Source organism: Cupressus sempervirens, chromosome 3, assembly GCF_028749045.1.
Source record: "Cupressus sempervirens isolate cs-2001-9-10 chromosome 3, ASM2874904v1, whole genome shotgun sequence".
NCBI lineage: Eukaryota > Viridiplantae > Streptophyta > Pinopsida > Cupressales > Cupressaceae > Cupressus > Cupressus sempervirens.
The window spans coordinates 27,616,411-27,637,165 of record NC_143120.1 but is presented as its reverse complement, the minus strand read 5'-3'; the positions used below and the strand labels follow the sequence as shown (position 1 = coordinate 27,637,165).

The window sequence follows — 20,755 nt, the reverse complement described above, 5'->3', positions numbered from 1 at the left end:
GCCTTATTTGATTTGCACTCATCTACTTGATCTTCTTTTTCTCCTTTATTACATTTGATATAAAAAGATATATTTCATATATATAAGAATCCAATAAATTACTTTTTGGAGTTGGCTACAATACTAGATTCAAACAATCTTCACAAAGTCAGCACTTTGTTGTAACTTAGGTTCTGAAGATCACTTGAGTGATGTTTTGACACTCAACAACACTTGTCAATAGTAAAAAAACTCTAGCATTTGGTTGATGTAGATGTTTGGTCCATATTGATCACTTGGGTTAATAGAAACTTGGTCAGCACTGGATGACTCGGTGAATGCTAAAGAACTTGGTAAACTTGGTTGACATTGCATGGCTCGGTCAATACTACTTTCATTCACTTTGTTAACACTACAAGCTCGGTAAACACTACAGAGCTTGGTTACGATTATATCATGTCTCAGATGCTTGGTAGATAATATGAAGCTCAACATGAACTACAATTTGTTTGACTAGCTCTATAGCAACTGAAACACTTGGCTTACATTGCTAGCAGTATGATAAGCTTGGTAGCAACTATAGAGCTTGGTAGCAATGTAAAAAACTAAGAAAGTATTAAGTCACTAATAGAAAAATGATTTGACCATCTAGTCGACAATATTCCCCTTTGGTATTAGTGACAAAAACACTTATCATACCAAAATTTTGAATTCAAGTCAAAACTCCTCTTATCAACATGTCTAGCTCTATAACTCAGTTTTAACTGCTATCTATTGCTACAGTTGCTACTTCGTAACCTTTGGCTCCATTTTTTTGGTTTTTCAAAATTGTTTTTGTAAAATTTTTTTATGCTTTGTATATACATCTTTCATACTGTACATGCATTCCCCCTTGTATATACAATTCTCCCTTACATATGATATTACAATTACATTCCCCCTTTTTTGACACAAATGCCAAAAAGAATGCATAAATATAAGGTCATACCAAAATGTGACATGAAATCACTGTGTACCTTCAAAATTATAGTAATTTTCTTATCCAAAGCTCTTGCAAAACTTTTGATGCATGTAAGGCTATTTGCACTTCTACTGAAAGTTCCATCATATGATCGGCTAAGAGAGAAATTGTTATCATGGATCAATGTCTTTGCATGTGCAAAATGTTTTTGCATTGCATCCCTATTAGGAAGTATCATGCCTTGAATTTTTGTAAATGTGGCCCTTATCCTGGCTTCTTTCCTTAACAATTTAGCCTAAAGATTTGTCAAATACCCAATCTTTACAAAATGTGCAAAACTACAGGTAGGGGCAATAACAATGATCACCTAGCTATGATAGATAAGTCTCTGTTGTTCATTATAAGATCTAAAAGACAAATCAATGAAAGATTGAGAAATGAACTAAACACTAAGAAGAAAATCAATGCAAGAATGATGAAATCTCAAGTAGCCATGGATAAACTAAATAAGCAAAACCTCTATAGGAAAAAAGGAAAAGTAGGAATGGGGTACAAAGAAGAAGGTGAATCCTCCAAACAAGGTGCTCAAAAGAATCAAAGACCTACTTGCAATCACTATGGTAAGATAGGTCATACATCAAACAAATGTTGGAATAATGGAAAAGAAAAATTTAATGGAAAATGCTACAATTGCAATTAGCATGGTCACAGGGCTAATGAATGCAAAGAGAAACCAAGATTTGAAGGCAATTGTCATAAATGTAAGGAACATGGACATAAGGCATCAAAATGCAAAACAAAGACATTGAATCTTGTAGAAAAAAATGTGAAAGCAATATTTGGTTGGGACTACAATACCTGGTATAGATGTCATTACTGTGGAAAATTTGGACACATTGCTATGAATTGTGTTAGACATCATATGAGGAAAAGAGATACCACTAAAAGATGTTTCATTTGTAAAAAACTTAGTCATCTTGCCAAGAATTTTGTGAATACTAGTAAAGTTGAAGATGAGAAGAAGGCAAAGGCTAATAACATCCAAAAGTAGATGAGACAATAATGGATTCCTAAGTCTACCAAGAATATTTGATTTGAGCAATGATGGTCAAGTCACTCAATAATTGGGTGACTCTACCATTCCTAATTAAGTTCTTAAGGAAGAATTGGAACCAAGCTATCAAAGAAGACATCAGAACCAGTTCTAGTTGAAAGGTGACAAAGATCCAAATCCATATACAAGATACAAAGGGATCACTAAGAAAGATCAGTATCGGTTATTACCAAGTTACCTCCTCTACCAAGTAAGGTTGGGTCATAGACGCTATGAATCAAGGTTAGGAGTAACAAAGACACTTATGATTACTGAATCATGGAGATGTCACTGAGTGATCAAAGGCAAGTAGTGGATGAAAAATTGTTAGCATAATGTCAACTTAGCTACCTCCGTACCAAGCATTAATGGAAAATTTTTAACAAAAGGAATGAAATCAAATTCATTTCTTACTATGAATTTTTGAGTGCTATTGCAAAGAGCTATTTTCTATGCAAACAAAGGAACTTGAGAAAATTTCCTACAAAATATCTTAGAAGTTCTCTCAAGCTACTGAGTGAAAATGGCATCCAGTAGTAGCAAGGTCAAGAAAGGGTTTGACATGTTGGTTCGAGGAATTGAATGGAAAGTAATGAAATTTCAAGCTCATGCCCACAGTTGTTGAAACCCTAGACCCAAGTGGAGCTCAATCACAAATCCCTCATAAGGTACTTCTTGTTAACGACATTCGTACTCATTTTAAATGTGTAATTCATGAAATAAGTACTTTTTAGATGGATGATGCCCTATGTTAGTTATGTGTTGATGGAACCCTAAAACCCAAGCATCAACATTTGGAAGCAAAAGGATTAACACATATTCCCCATATGCTTTGAGAATTTCAAATAAAATGGATTAGGTATATCCTTAGCTGGGTGCATAACGTGCAACTATGGTTAGAGCAACCAATTCTGATTATAATAAAGAAAATGATTCATCGAATCATTGGCCTTCCCATGCTTACCAAAGACAAAACAACTAAAACCCTAGGTCAGGCAGAGTTGGAGAAGAAAACCCTAGCCAAGTGGGATGACAGAGGTATGAAAATAAGTAGTGTTACTAATGCAGAGTTGAAATTTACAATTCATGTTATTGCTCATAAGATATATAGTTCAAGAAATATTAATAGTATATCATGTGAAGCCATGGATTTGGAATATAAAGTGGTGAAGAACAACCTATCTTATGACCTTGCTGACCCATTTTTGAGATAATTCAATAAAAACATGGAAAGTATTAGAACTTCAAAGAACAACCTATGCAAATTTGGTTCACTCTTAACCTATCTATTCTTTTATGTCTAGAAGTTCTTCCCTTCCAAAGGCACTATAGTCTGGAGAAAAGATGTGCCTGTACTTTACCAAATAAATGAATACATTGTAGAAATGGGTGAGAACTATGGCAGTATCATGGATAACTACTTTGATGTGTTCAAAGATAAAATGAACAATAGGTTCAGAATTCCAAAGAAGTTAGTTGAAGACTACAAGGATGATGTGTGCTTCATGGTGGACTGTGATAAGGTATATATCCAGGTAGTTAAGCCTAAAGTTGCATGGGTCAAGCCTCTTGGCTATGAGGTGAACATTGATGAGACCAAGGATATCATTAAAGCCCTTATCAATGAACTTGTTGATCCCAAGGCCCCTTATTTTGGAACCTATGAAGAAGCTAAGGCTAAAATTGAGCTAGAGATAAAGCTCCCACAGGTGGTTAACAAAGGGAAGAAAAGGATAGCCAAATTGGAATCAAGTGCACCTCTCTAGTTAACTAAGGGCAAAGGTGAGGATGAGGAATAGGTAGAGGATGAGGAAGAATCTTAGAAAGAAGAAGAACCTTTGAAGAAAAAAGGTAAGGTGATCATCACCAAGCCTGCAAAATCATCCACTGTAGTCTTCATAAGGAGGTCACGAAAGAAAGGAAGTGACATTGTATTCAGCAAACCTCCACCCACCTTCCAAGAAAAGTTGAAGCAATTGGAAGAAGGAGCAGGAATAACAAACTTTAAAATATGAAATTAGGACTGAGGTAGAGCAAAAGCAAGTTGAAGAATTGGTGCTGAGAAAAATGGGTAAGTGGAAGTACTCACTAGACTAGATCACCTCTCAAGTCTCTAGTGAATTACTAGAGAAGATAAAGCCAAGATGGGATTTTTTCATGCAAACAATCAAAGACATATATGCACAAACCCTGAGGTAGTTACTATTGAGCATATCAGATGCTGAGGTTAAAGAGTCATTAAAGAAAAATGAAGAAAAACTAATTCTAAGGTTTAATACTTGTTTAGTTTTGATTAAGGACATAGAGCATGTTGTTAAAAATGCTACAAACACTTGGAAAAACATTTATCATCTTCATAAACCAAGTGAATTTCCAAATGAAGTAAAGGATGTCGATGAAGAAGAAGATAAGGAGAAAGATGAGGAGTAAAATGTTGAAGAAGTGACTCATTTTGATAATGAAGAAGATGAAGAGGATCAAGGTCCATAAGCTACTTAGGAAGAAAAGAAAGATAATGAAGAGATTGATCTAGTCAAGATAGCTACTACAATCATTGCCTTACTTCCTCACTCCCTGAGCAAACCATTGACTACATAGAGTATGGAGAAAGCTTCAACAAGTTTGGTACTACTACTGATACATTAAATGTCCAATCACTCTTTGCCCCAACTCAGCTCAGCATATCATTGACAGAAGTGACTTCCATTTCATCCACTAAACTGCTTACTCCTTCTTCATCTACCAAGTTGAGTTCTTTAGTCTTCACTTCTCCAATTTTGAATTCTCCAGTTTTGAGTACATCTGTGGTAAGCTCTCTAGTTTTTTCTACTTTAGTTTTGGATTCTACAATTTTGACTTCATCAATTTTGGATTCTTCAAGCACTTCTGTAAGTATTCCATCAGTCAGTACAATGTCAATTTTTACTGCAAGTCCAAGTATGTCCACTATTGTTTCCATCCTAGGTAAAAAGCCAATAAGTGCAAGGATAGTTGAGCCTAAGGTTCAACCGAGTACAAAATTTTTGAAAGGAAAGGAGATAGAGGAAGATATAGATTTAGATGAAGAAATAGTAATTCCCAAATGGGACATTTACAATCTTTCTATAGCCCAAATGCACATATTTGGTGAACTCCTCCAGAAAAAGGCCAAACAACAAAGATTAAGAAAGGAGAGAGATAGAGAGAATAAGATAATAGATGATGCCAAGAATATCTTGACTGAGGCAATTGGAATTGAGGTTGATTCTTCTCAACCTATTTTGTTTCAACTTGGAGAGGTAGTCCAAAAGTTCAATGAGGAAACCGAAGCTCAAGATAAGCTAGCTAAAAAGGCTGAAAATAAATTCAATAATAATGTGCTAGAGCACATTTCTCAACAAATGGCCTTTTATCAAGTTGAGCTTTCAACAATTTTGGTCAATCTTGAGGCGTCCTGTTCAAATGTGTCATCACTTTTTGGGAAACTATGTGATGTCATTGAGTATACAAAGGAAGTAAAGGATAAATTGTCCAAAATTGATATAGATCTTAAAGCAAGTGCTCAACAGCTACACCTTGACCCTAGTTCAAGCTCTGTACATTTCAAGAAGATTAGATTTTTGTTAGACTTGCAAGCTGAATTGCTAAGAGAAGAAGAAAGGATCTGTTCAACATTGTTTGACATACAAATTATGATCCTTCCAGTCATGGATTCTATGTAGAAACACATTGTATATTCAAAAACTCTAATCCATGATAACTTCTCTGTTAGAGATCACATGATTAAATTCTCAGCAGAAGTGCAAATTGCAATTCATACATGCAAGGTCTTGTAAGAAAATTGGGAGAAAACCTTGGCAATCACCCTCAAGGTACACTCTAAATTCTTATCTCATTTTGGTGTCTCTATTTGAATATCTTGAATAAATCTTTGGCATTACTATCAAAAAGGGGGAGAAAACTTACAGGGGGAGATATGTTATGATATGGGAGAAAAGTTACATTAGAGAGATGTCATATGTATATAAGAGAAAAGTCACATATACATAGAGGAACACATAGCATGGGGGAGAAATATGCTATGGTGGAGAACTACTCTGTATATACCTTACAAAGATCAGTTTTGAAAAATCTCAAAAATATACCGAGCTAATATCACATGGTGATGGATACAAGGTATTTAGTTTTGGGCTAATAAGTGTTTTTGTCACTAATGCCAAAGGGGGAGATTGTTGACATACCAGTCAAGTTTGTTATTAGTGACACACACACTTATTCAGATTCTATATAGCTATCGAGCTCATTGAACAATTTACAATTTTTTCCATGTAATTCAGTAGCCACCAAGCTCTACAGTTGCTACTAAGTTTTTGGGACTAATCTCAGTGGTTACTGAGTAGATTCAACTAGTGTGAAGTTTAGTAGTTCAAATCATGCATTTCAGTATATACCAAGTTTATCAGTGGTTACTGAGTTCACAGTTCAAGTGATGTGAAGCCAATGTTAACCAAGCATTTCAATATCTACAGAGTTCACAATTCATGTGATGTGAAGCTAGTGTTAACCAAGCTACTTCATGGTAACCAAGTTATTCAGTGTTCGCCGAGTTTCACAATATCTACTGAGTCACTAGTGCAGACCGAGTTCAAGACTACTTGAAAGTGATTAGTAAGGATTAAGATTCTATGTCTACCAAGAGCATGATGATGCTAAGAAGTGACAATACATGTTGAGTATCAGAACCTCATCGAGTCAGTCTTCAGAACCTGAGTATCTTCATGTGGGCCAACTCTGTAATATTTGTGTTAACTTGTATTATGGCTGACTTTGAAATTTTGTAATTTGGATTAGTATATATATCCAATGTATTGTATCATATCCAATGTGTGTAAGAGTGAGAATGTGAATGTGAACATATGCATTGTAATGTGAATGTGGATGCAAAATGTTTGAGTTATGAATGCAGCAGATAAATAATTATAAAGGCCATATTAGTATAAGGAGTAGCAGAGACATATATATCATAGAAAGGTGATTAGTACACTAAGGAATCTCTATCAACAAACTCAATTGCAAATTAGAGATATACTGCTTCATCCTAACAGGTGAACCAGTCAAAATCCTTTAACAAGGTAGACCTAACAGTCTTTCATAATTCTCTTTACCCAGTGGCACATACTTCATTGTGTGTTTTTAAATCCTCTCACAAGATGGACCTAGCAGTCCTATTTACTCCTAACAGGGCAGATCATTAGAAGTGATCAATGTAAGCTTTAATAGGCCAAATTTGTGTTGTAGTACTAAAGTTTGTGGGTATCATCCCAACCCTAGTTTTACTTTCTATTTGGAAGGTTTCTGGGTCACCAAATCTTTGTGTTCAAGTGTTATGGAAGCTTTCATGTTTTTAGTTTCTCATGCATGTAATTAGATCAAATGTGATGAATTAATTGCTACTTAATTTATTGGATTATGAATTGAAATTGTTAAATTTTTAGAAGTTATTGATTCACCCCTCCCCTCTCAGTAACTTAGCATATTCTTGAATATTTCCAACATTATCTAGGGATTTCCATTGCCATCCACCATAATAAGTATTGTTTATTTAGTTTTATAATCACTAACATTTTAAACATAAATTCTAGTTAATATATTTTTGATATTTATTAGAAGATTAACACTACCCAAAGATGGGAATCCATCCCATGAGTCTTCCCAAAATAAAATATATTATTCTAATCTTATATCCCAAGTTAGATTTTTTTAGAATTAGAGGTTGACATTGCACCATAAAGTTTCAAATTTTAGAGCATTTAGGTGTAAATTAATAGTTGTAAATAAAGATATTGAATTGTCAATGTTCAGATATTTATGGTATAGTATTTTAGCCCATTTACTATTACTATCCTTATACATTCTCTAGATTAATTTAGCCCCCAAGGCTTCATTTTTCCACCTAATTTTTTTTATGCCTAGGCCTCAAAATTCCTTAGGTTTATAGATGCTATCCCATTTGATCAAAGCTAATTTTTTCTTTTCTTTAGTCTCTTGCCATAAATAATTCTTAAGTTTTCAAACTTTCTTTTAATGCATTTGGGTAATGGTAGACAAGACATATGGAAGGTAGGAATAACTGATATAACTGACTTAATCATTGCAATTCTTGCTTCTTTAGTTAACCATTTACCCTTCCAACCATTTATGGATTTATCTAGTTTATCTAAATTTGAATCCCAATCTTTCCCATCTTTACTCCTTTTTCTATTTGTATACCAACATATTTACATGGGAATGTGCATTTTTTATATCCTAGTATCTTATAAATTTCTCTTTCTATTTTTTCTTTTGCAAAAATAAAAAAGATTTCCAATTTGTTTGCATTTACCATTTGACTTGGGTCTTCCATATAATCATTTATTATTTGTTTATAATTAGTTTCTTCTACGAGAGAGCTTTCTACTATTAGTATTATATCATCTGCAAACTATTGATGAGGTACATTAGGGATTCCTTTTGTGACTTTGATACCTTTTACTTTTTGTTCTTCTTTAGCTTTGTTGATAAATCTACCAAAAGTTTCAACTATGATAATGAAGAGAAATGAAGATATTGGATCTCTTTGTCTGATACCTCTAGACCATATGCTAATTTTTTTTGTGGTGAGCCATTGATAAGAAGGGAGATTTTAGGAGTAGAGATACAATTATAGATTAAATTAATCCATTCACAAGAGAAACCGAAATCTCCTAGAGATTTGCATAGGAAACACCAATCTCCTTTATCATAGGCTTTTTAAATATTTAATTTCATTAACATGAATGAATCTCTATTTGATTGAATTGAGTGTATTAATTCTTGGAGAATGATAATACCATAAAAAATTGACCTATTTGGAACAAAACCTGGTTGTTCCTCCAATATAAGAAGGGAAGATTTTTTATTATTATGTTGGCTAGGAATAAGAACTAGGAAGCTGTTATTAATTTCCTCTAGGAGGGAAACATAGTTTCTAGTTGCTTCCACAACTTTCCATAGATATTCTCCTATTATATTCTACAATGTTTGAATGAAGAAAGGTTGAAAGACATTTGGGCCTAGGGATTTATCTAGATTGAGTTGGAATGGAACTTCTTTGATTCCTTCTTTTGTCAATATTTTTAAAAAGAATTTGTTATCTTCTATTGTGAGAATTCTTAGAATTGATTCTTACATCTTGGTTTGAGTCATTAAGTTTGATGAATCTAAGTTATTGAGTAATTTAGAAAAATATTTGACGAATGTTTCAGATATTTCTTTAGGGTTTTCTTTTACTCTTCCTGATTGATCCTTAAATTTTGAAATTTTGTTTATATTCCTTCTACTTATTGTATTGTCATGAAATAATTTTGTATTCCTATCACCTTTGAGTATCTAGTTTTCTCTTAATTTTTGTTTCCACAATATTACTTCCTTGGCTAGGATAAGTTTGTGTTTGGATAAGAGGTCTTTTTATTTGTTATATTTATCGTTATCCATTCCTACCTTAATGATTTATTCATTTAAATTTTTTAGATCGGTTTCCTTTTCTAGTTCTCTTTAAAAAAATATTGCTAAAATGTTCTTTGTTCCATTTTTTAATTTTTCTTTTTAATGATTTCAACTTGGATATAAAATAAAACATTTTTGAACCTTCAACTATTTCTTCATTCCACCATTTTTTGATTTTATCTAAACAATTGTTATCTAAGAACCACATTTTTTAACATTTAAAAGGGTTTTTTAGCAAAAGTTGAGGGTCCTTTATTTCTAGCCTAACCAGGAAATGGTTAGAACCTGCATGTAGAAGGATGTCTAAATTAAATGGGAAATCAAAATAAATTAAGTTGCCTTTGAAGAAAAAATTATCCACTTTTTTAGCTATATAGTTGAAATCTAAATGTCTATTATTCCACGTAAATGTACCATTCGATAGAGGGATATCCAGTAAGTTGTTTTGAGTGTACCATTCTTTAAAATCTAACATAAATTGGTTTGCATTTGGTAATCTACCTATTGTTTCTAAAGGATTAAGGACTACATTGAAGTCTCCTCCAATTATTTTTTTGCCAAAATTTTTAGATTCCAAAAAATTACTTATTTCATTTTTGCTCAATGTGGATACATGCCCATATGCATTTATTATTATGAATTGTAGATTATTCTTATAAATTTTGACCCTACCTCCCATCCAACTCTTGTTAGATATAAGTATAGAATAATAAATTCGGCTAGGATCCCATTTGAAGCTGATTCAACTAAATCTATTTTCCATATTCCTAAACTTTTTCTAAACTTTTCTCCTTCCTCCTTATTAAGTTTATTTTCTTGAATTATTATGATTTCTTATTCAAATAAAGCTAAGTTCCTTTTTAATATTCTTTTTTTATTGGGGACATTTAACCCCTTGATATTCCATGTTGTTATCTTCATAGTTCTTAGGAGATGGTTTTGCCCCTTCCTAAATTTAGAAGGGTACTAATATTTTTTTGGTTCCCTAATAGATCTGTTGCTGCTCTAAGTATCTCCTTCCTTTCTTTTTAATTTTTTTTTTTCTCATAGTTTGGATTTTCTAAACCACTTAAGTTGGCTTCAATTCCAAGATTATCTAAGCTTTTTTCTGTGTTTTCCATATTGTTTTTTAATATACTTTCTTCTTATTTATCAGAATAATATTCTTCTATCTCTCACAAAATTATGTTACTAATTCCTTTATCATTATTTATCTTAGTTTTTAAATTTCCACTTTGATGGCTTACTGAATTAGATGCTATAATACCAAATTCTTCCCAATAGGTTTTTGGGTTTGGATGTTCTTGTGTGTTTGATGAAATTTCAGAATCTCTAAGGAAATCTTCTACCTCTATTGGAAGATTGAATATTGAATAGGATTATCCTCAATACTTGTATTCAAGTTATTAGTAGACACTTCTTGATTAAGACTACTATTATTAGTTTCCATTGTTGTTTTTCTGAAAAGATGTTTTGAATTATTAACTAAAACTAACTTGTTATTTTCTGAATAGTTTATTAGGTTGTGATTAGTCTACATTACTTCTAACAATTTTTCCTCTTTGTCTAATTCCATGATTCTCTCTATTAGCCATTCTTATTCTTTTTGGGTTTCTACACTAGTCTCATCTTCATATTTTTAGAAGTATTCTTTTTTTGATAAGAACTCATATTGTTGGTTTTTATCTTCTAACTCAACAAATTGAGAACTTTTCTTTATTTCTTCTTCTACAGGTTGATTTTTATTAGGTGGAGTTTGCCAAAATTTAGTCAATTTTTGCAAATTATTAGATTCTTTAGTATGAGAGTTATTTTGGTTACCTACTAGTTGTTTTCATTCTTGCATTTTATGTTTGATATTAATTTTTGATTTTTTATATTTTTCTATAAGTTCTTCTAAATTTTGGTTTTGATTAATGTTAACAAATTTAGAATTACAAATGCTAGTCTCAACTCTATTCAATCCTTCCAAGGTATTGTTTTTAGAATTAATGTTATTAGATATGTTTTTAATATTTTTATTTTCCTTTGTATATTTATTTTTCTTAATTTTATTAGATCTTTTTTCCTTATTTTAATTATTTTTATTTGAAGTATTATTTAGATTTTTATAAACTTTATCTTTTAACAAATTTGTTTTAGAATTCTCTTTTATTTAAATTGTTTGCATCCTTTTGGTTGAAGAGATAATGTTTTTAATTCCTTTTTCTAAATTAGCTAAGATAGTATTTAAATTATGAGGTAAATTAAAACTACTTTTCTCCTTACTAGCAATAACTATGTGTAGATTATGTTCTTTTTCTCATAAATTAAGTTAGGCACATATATCATTATGAATCAATATAATTTGTTTCATAAAATTATTATGTAACTTTAAGTTTTCTGTTTTATCTTTAATGAATATGCCTTGTTTCTTATAGAGTTCATATTTCTCTAGATTCTTAATTTTATTTTTGTAGGCTAGTATTTCTAAGCAGTGTATTTGATTCTCATTAATTTTCTTCCAATGAATTTTTTTTTGTTATTTTCATGCTATGATTAATATTTATTATGGGGTTAGATCTATTTCTTTTCTCATTTGTAAGGTATAATTTGATAGAGAAAAATCCTCTATTTCTACTATTTCTCCTACTATCTCTGTTGTAGGAGCTTGAATTTTACTTTAGAGAAGTGAATCTTTTTATTGTGGTGTTTCTAAATGAAGAGAATTAATTTAAGATTTAGATGACATAAGGTTGCGAATTTTTTAGAATTGATTGGACTTTCTTAATTCCAAATCAGTGGATTGATTGATTATTATATAGAAATTGAAGTCTTTGGTTATGAAATCTGAATTATAAAAAACTTTATACTGGATTTAAATAAATAACTAGTTTTAATAAGTATATACATATATTTGTGATAGTTTTAACTATTGGTTTTTAGAAGTAAAGTTTATTAAAATCTTAATGTCATTAGAGGATGAAAAGTTGGAATCTACACCTAAAAATTTGCCTATAGAGTTTCCCATTTTTTTAAGGATTTGAATATGGATTAATTCTATAGGTAAGTTTCTAAAAATGATCTAGGTTGGTTGAATCAACATGTTATTATGGTGTTATCAAAGTTTGGAATCTAGTTGTGAAATATTACACTATGTCCATTAAGGAAATGTACTGGTTCCTTTAATAATTCTTCTTTAATGTGTTCAATATTGCATTGAATTAAAAATATAGAGTCAGAGAGAGATATCATACTTACCTGGTCCTTGCATCCATCTTTTATGCATTTTTCCAGAATTGATTTTGTCGGATTCAGGTTGTTCCAGATTACATATACCCATAGCTTTTACATAACCATTGGATTTCTAAATAATGATTTCTTTTATTACTATATTTACTACTTTTTCAAGGAAATCAATATTACTTACCAGTTTGTGAATGTATAGATTGATTGTATTGTTTATGATCTTACATTTCACAGGTGTCTTATCTTCCTTACTCTTTCCTTTTGGTGCACTTTTCTATTTAAGGGCTTGTTCCTTAATTTGTCCTCAAATTTCCCTTTTAGTTTGATATCTTTTTTTTGGGTCATGTTATTACTTATTGTTAGGTTAGACTCATTTTTTTCTTCTTCTAATAGAAGCCCCTTTGCCTTCTTTTCTTTATTTTTATTCCTCATTTTAATCTCTTTCTTGACAGATTAATCATTTCTATTTTGAATGCCATGGATTCAATAGATTTCTCATTGGGAGATCTTGATTTAAGCTCTCCTACGCTTGCCCCTAGCATTTGAAAGAATTAAGACATTGTACTAGATAGGTGATATTTTCTATTAGATTTTGTGCCTTTCCATATTTTGTTTTAGAAAAGAAATCTTGTTGTCTTTTAGTTTTGATTTAGTGTAAATCTATTTTGATTCATCCTTCAGATTAGGGTTTGTAATATTCATCGTATATGGTTTATGTATTCCATCCGTTATACTTTTTCTTGGATCTTTATCCAATTTTTCATTTTCGCTTTGTATGGGCGAAGAATTGGCCCTTCTTTTCCTACTTTAGACTACTGAATGTTTCATTATTTCTTGGACATTGAAGCCCCACTATTTCACCAAGGGTCAAAGTCAACAACTCTAATTAAGAACCACAATAAAGAGCGACCCCGTAGAGACTTGAACCTTGGTTGTAAGCACTACATGCAAGAAGCCCCACTATTTCACCAAAGCCACAATCCTTTATATAATTTAGAGAAATTTATTGTATTCAAAGTGAATAATAACCAATTTAAATTTAATATTAATTATTTTATCATTTTGCTTATAAAAAGAGTAATAATATTTTTCTATTTTTTAATAAAAAACAAAATATAAAAGCAAAATTTTTGAATAAAGAATAATTTGAAAAACTTGAGAACAAAAAGAATGCATGGTGCACAATTATTGTACTAGTTTATCATCTATATGCCAATCACAAGTAATTACTTTTGAATAATTCAAATATTTATTAAGTTTTGTTATTCATTTATAATTTTTATATTTTATAGCAGTTATAATAAGATATAATTAATAATGAAATTCTTTAAAGTGAAAATAAACACATTGCTATGTATATAGAAAGACATATAAATGAAAAGATTAATTGTCTAAAAATAAATGATAACAAAAGTTATAAAAATAAACAATCCTTATATTTAATCTAGATTATTTCATTAAGATGTACATAGATAAATATCACTAGCAAGATTAAATTAGTAAAATTATGTTATGTTGGACTTTGTTGGGAAGAAAGAAGTGGAAGTGGAAGCCCATTTAAAAAATAAAATGAAATTTAATATAAAAAATATCAAATAGTAATTGAAGTGAATTTAATATATTTTAAAAAGATCAATTGTATATAAAATATAGAGAAATAGATACCAAGAAAATATATTAATTTTAATATTGATTTCATTGTTTAGATTTATGCTAAAAGAAGTTACCTACATTAAAATTTCTAAATATTTGATATTATAACAAGACAATGCAATTTTTTTCATTTTTAACTATACTCCATAATTTATTAATTAAAAAATATTCTTCATTTTTCAAAATAACTTTCTAAGTATAGTATAAGTCTTTAGTAAAAAATATTTGAATTAGATAAAATTAAATTTATTTAAAATATTAGAAAAAACATTTATATTCCAGAAACTTAATAGAAATTAATTAAATTATTAGACACGTGGCACTTGTTCTCTTTTAAATCACGTCAACATGTATGAGTGAGTGAGTGAGTGATATGGGACTACTTCGTACTCTTTTTCGAGAGGTGATATGGGACCTCTCTTTCAAGAGTACAAGTTCTCCACCACTAGACCAACTCGGTTTGTATTATATTCTGATAGAAACAAATAATTGTTGTTTACCGGGCAAAGCAAACAAGTGAAAATGTAAAAGAATGCCAACAAAATTGGTTTTCCCCCCCTGATCCAGGCTGCAGCAACGCAAAACAACACTACCCCATTCTGTTTCTGGTAATACGTGATTTATTTTTAGAGAATAATATATAAATTTCCAAAATAATCATTTCTATATCAAAATAAAAATAATAAAAAGAGATCATAATACAAATTTTAATAAACGTGGAATTTCTCTACAGTTCGTTAATTTGGTCCCATAATTCCAAAAATAGCATTTTATTCCGCGGCCTTAGTTTTAATGCGAATCTGTAATAAACACGTCTAGAGTTGCATTGGTAAACTGGTTTTCTTAATATCTTTCATGCAAAGAGTTTGCGATCTTGTTTTTAAATACGAATTTATTTAGCTACAGTTAGAAGGAGCACTTTGAGTTAACCGAGGGTCTGTTAATAATAGAAAGGGCGCAACTGTTTATTTGAAATCTATATATAATATATAATTGTGTAACTCCAAAAAAATAAATTGAAAAGCATAAATTGCATAAGAATATATCACAAGAGTTGAAAGAGTCTTTAATTTTGTTCAGAAATGGATAATGATGGTAAGGACGAGATATTTGGATTCAGCAATGGGAGACATGGATATGGAAGGCCGGCTGAAAATATTAGTGGACATGAAGAAGCAATAGAGTTTGAAGATATTGGATCTCATGATAGTGATGAAGATGTGGAAGTGAATGAAGAAGAGAGACGTCATATTCACGATGAAGATGGACCTCATGATGAATATATGATCGATTGGCATGCTGAAGATGGATCTCATGAGGATAGAAATAATTGGTATGGAGATCAAACTAGTGCATTCGAGCAGATCTATCAATGTTACCCACCTATTTACATTGATAGACCAGAGTTGGAGAAAGCCAACAGAATTATAATGCCTCCATCTGCTCTTTCTCGTCTGATATCTCGAGAAATGGAGTATCCAATGCTTTTCCAGCTTGAGAACACCACCACAGGCCGCATATCACACTGTGGAGTTGTTGAATTTGTGGCAGAGGTGGGTATCATTTATATGCCACTTTGGATGATGGAAAGCATGCTTCTGCAGGCAGGAGATGCAGTCAAATTGAAGCGCACCGTTCTTCCAAAGGGAACATTTTTGAAGTTGCAGCCACACACAAAGAATTTCTCAGACATATTTAACCCAAGAGCTCTGTTGGAGGTTTCTCTGAGGAACTTCTCGTGTTTGACCACAGGGGATAGCATTAAGATAGATTACAACAGCAACACATATTGTTTTGATATAGTCGAAACAAAGCCTGAATGTGCCATAAGTGTGTTTGACACAGACTTGGAAGTGGACTTCGCTACTCCTCTAGATGATTTCAAGGGGCCTGAAAGCCTGCCACTAAATCAAGATGACACAAGTAGTGCAAGAGAGCAGTCATCTCTAGAAGGTGGAGAAGAACCTCAATGCAGATTTACTGCCTTCACTGGAGTTGGAAGGCGTCTGAATGGGAAAGCTGTATTCCCCAAAGTAAAATCACGTGGAGGGCCAAGGTCAAGATCCCCTACAAGACCTCCAATACGTAAACCAGGCATGCTTGTATTTGGTCACAGCTCCATTAAATCAGAATCTACGGAATCTGGAAAGGAGGCAGCACAGAAAAGTGAAGAATCTGATAAGTTCAAACCTTTCACTGGCAGGAAGTATTCTTTAAGAGATTGATTCGTTAACCATTCTTTCTTGTTCCCAATCTCTCTTCATCTTACACTGCAAACATTAGCTTTTCGAGAGAAGGGTCGATTGAAATATAAAATTATTGTTACTGTTTTCCCTTTCAATGGAAATAATATTACGAGTTCCATTAGGCAGTCTGTGGGTATCGAAAAGAATTAAATTATTACTGAACAAATGATTTTTTAAAGAATATTTTGGGGGATTGATTACTTTTTGTTTTAAATGCAAACTGTAATATGGTCTTATGAAATACAATTTAGTGGATAATCTTATGAACTCTACGGCACTTTTCAATTGATTCCCAAATGTGCAGGCATAATGCTCCTGTACGCGATTTAGTGGTAATAAACTATCACTATAAGCTGTCACACATATCAGATACCTAGAATGATCGTAGGTATCATATAGAATTGTTGATTGTTGTAAATAACTATATTTAAATCTCTAAAAAATACACTAATGAGATAATGTATGGGTGAATGTACATGTACAACTCAGGTTTTATTTATTAAAAAAAATTCAAAAAAATGGATCAATTTCAATGTTGGACTGCTAAGGGTCCATTTGGTTTGTGGAATTTAAAAAATTCAAATTTCTACAAACTTTGGTTTAGCCAAATCAAGGTTTTGTATATCTTCATTCTGATTTTTGGGATTTTACCATTCGTTTCACTCGGAAGATGTGTGTGAAGACACATTTTTATGCATAAGCTTGGAGTTGAAGGAAAATTTCAAAAAGTAGTCCAATCTATTGTTTTTACACTCCTTAAAAAACAAAACCAGGTTTTGATTTTCAATTCCTACTTTTTTTAGGAAGTTGGAAACCCTGATTTTGAGGCAATAGTGGAAGTCCCATATACTAATTCTATTTTGCAAATTTTGAAACAAACGCACAAATTTTCAAATCCAGGTTTTGAAAAAGCCAATTCCTGTCATCTTCCAAGAACCAAACGGACCCTAAGTGTGCTAGCGCACATCTTCTTTCTTTACTACTTGGTACATATTATAGATTCATCTAAAATTGCTAATCTCTTCATGACCACCATTATATCCATAACCACAGCTTAAAAATAAAATTGCGCCAACGAATAGAATTACAATGCGTAGAAATTCAAAATGATTGAAAAAATATATAATGTACCAGGTGTACAACGTAACCTCTGCTCTTCAGTTAGCAGATCCTTTTTATCTCTTGACTGTTTCATGCTGGGTATCTTATATCATTGATATGTTTTCATTATATAATTGCCTTTTAAGAAGATAATGTGTTTTATTTTTTTCTCTTGTCTAATGTCATATATGATTGATACGTCTCTTCTATTGATAGAATATAAATGCAACATTTAATGTCAATCACATGATGAGCAAGAAAAAGAGTGTTGGGGTAATCATTACGCCGAGAGGCATTCTATACAATGGTAGCACAAATGCCTAGCACGAAAATATGCCAAGATTCCTTGTCAATAAAAAAGAAAAAGGAGTAGTTACAAACTTTTATTTTAAATAAAAAACATTCCCAAAATAATAGGTGGCTAACATAAAAGACAATAAAAAATATTTCCGAAATAATAGCTGGCAAAAATAAGAGGAAGCCAAATGGAGCCCGAAAAAATAGGCTTCTATAAATTTTAATAAATTAACAATTATTGTTTTAAATAAATAAATAAATAAATAAATTTTTGAAAAAAAAAATTAGCATTACCATATGATAATGCTTTTCTTTTAAAATTGCATATTTTTATAAAAATTACATATATATTTTTTTAAAATATGAAAAAAATTATATGATTTTTAAAAAAAAAAAATTGAAAAAAAAAAAAAAATAAAAACAACACAACACAATATAAGAAGTGGCCACGGCCTGCAGCAGTAACAGTTGCTGTTGTCAGCAGCAGTTATTGCTGGCACTGACACATGTCAATGATGGCAGTAATTGCCGCTGACAACAATGACTGTCACTGCCAAAAATGCAAGCATGGGGTGGCGGGGGTGGTGGCTTGTCACCTCATTTAATTTAAATTTTTTTTTTTTTGGAATGAAACGCATGCCAAACACATCGCATTATAAGTGCTTTTTTAAATTTTATTATCAAGAAAACCAATGACGACGTGTAGACATTTGATATGTCTATTTTAATAAAAATTAATTTTACAATATTATTTTGAATTTTGAATTTGAGTGGAGTAGTGGAAATTGAAGAGTCTCTTAATGAATAATGAAGAGTATTTTTCATGGGAGATGAGAGTTATCTCTCTCATTATAAAACACTCATCTCCTCTCATTTTTGCTCTTCATTTGTAGAAGAATACATTTGCAGAAGACAAGTTTTGAGTAAAGCTTTTATTGTTTTTGTTGAGAGGTAGAGTACATTTTGTTTAGGAAGAAGAGAGGGAGTTAAATCATTTGGAAAAGCATTCTACATTTGAAGATCAACAAGGAGATCAAAAAGCAAAGTAAGTTTTTTTTTTTTTTTTGTTTTTATTGTTTCTATTAAGTTTTATTTTGCATTTTGATTATTATCCGCATTAAGAATTGTAGTTACACTATTTACATTTAGTTGTAATTTATTTTTTAAATTAGATTTCTTAGTTTTTACATTGTTGTATTCAAATTTACATTTGCATATTTCATGCATTATTTATATATAGTTGCATGTTATATATTTAGATATGATTTGCGTAGATTATTATTTTTTCATATTTTTCAATTTTTTTAAAGATTAATGTTGTATTTTTTTTTCATAATATTTCATATGGATGGCAATGCTGCCATATCAATATTTTTTTTAATAGTGACTTATAAATTTAATGATTACTATTTTCATTTACAAAAGTAGTTTGATTTATAATATTTTTTAATTAAGATTAATGTATTGATTTATATTAATATTCTGTATTAGATTACTATTTCGATTAAGATAGTTTTTAACTCAACATTTAGATTATAATTAATTGTTACATATTAATATTTGAAAAATGGATGGCAATGTCGCCATTTTTCAAATATTTTATGAAAGTACCAATTTATTTAATTTTAAATATGAAAAATCAAATTTATACTTTTAATTTTGTTACTTGAAAATTAGAGTAACCATATATTTATTTTAATTCATGGTTATTTTTTATATGCAATTTTAAAATAATAAATATTAACTTTTAGGCATCAATCTTTAAAAAGTGGAAGGCAATGCTGCCATTTTAAAAATATTATAATACTAAGCAATTTATTATAATGTTAATTATATCTGAAAAATATTTGTAATGTTTTCATTAAGATTAGTACATTGATTTAGAGTACCTGAATTAGATTACTATTTCAATTATAATAGTTTTGTAATTTACATTTAGATTAAATTTAATCTTTATATATTAATATTTGAAAACTGGATGGCAATGCTGCCATTTTCCAAATATTTTATTAAAGTGCCATTTTATTTATTTTTAAATAAAAAAAATCAAATTTTCACTTTTAATTTTGTTGATTGAAAATTAGAGTAACCATATATTTATTTTAAGTTATGCTTATTTTTTATATGTAATTTTAAAAGAATAAATATTAACTTTTACGCATCAATCTTTGAAAAGTGGAAGGCAATGCCGCCATTTTTAAAATATTATAATAGTAAGAAATCTATTATAATGTTAGCTATATCTAAAAATATTTGTAATGTTTCAAAAGTGGATGATAATGCTGCCATATATTTATATTAAAATATCAATATATTTGTTTCTAAATAAGAAAAAATAAATTTATACTTTCAATTTTGTTATTTGAAAATTAGAGTAACCATATATTCATCTAATTTATGTTTATTTTTTATGTGCAATTTTAAAAGAATCAAAATTCATTTTTAGGCATCAATCTTTGAAAAGTGGAAGGCAATGCTGCCATTTTTAAAATATTATAATAATAAGTAATCTATTATAATGTTAGCTATATCTAAAAATATTTGTAATGTTTCAAAAGTGGATAATAATGCTGCCATATATTTTTATTAAAATATCAATTTATTTATTTCTAAATAAGGAAAATTAAATTTATGTTTTCAATTTTTTTATTTGAAAATTAGAGTAACTATATATTCATTTAATTTATGTTTATT

General features: G+C 30.3%; 1 pseudogene; it reads left to right on the top strand.

Annotated features, from left to right (window-relative positions):
* The first annotated feature begins 15,772 nt into the window (after positions 1 to 15,772).
* On the top strand, positions 15,773 to 16,642 carry LOC149564593 (ubiquitin fusion degradation protein 1 B pseudogene; annotated as a pseudogene).
* The last annotated feature ends 4,113 nt before the right edge of the window (positions 16,643 to 20,755 follow it).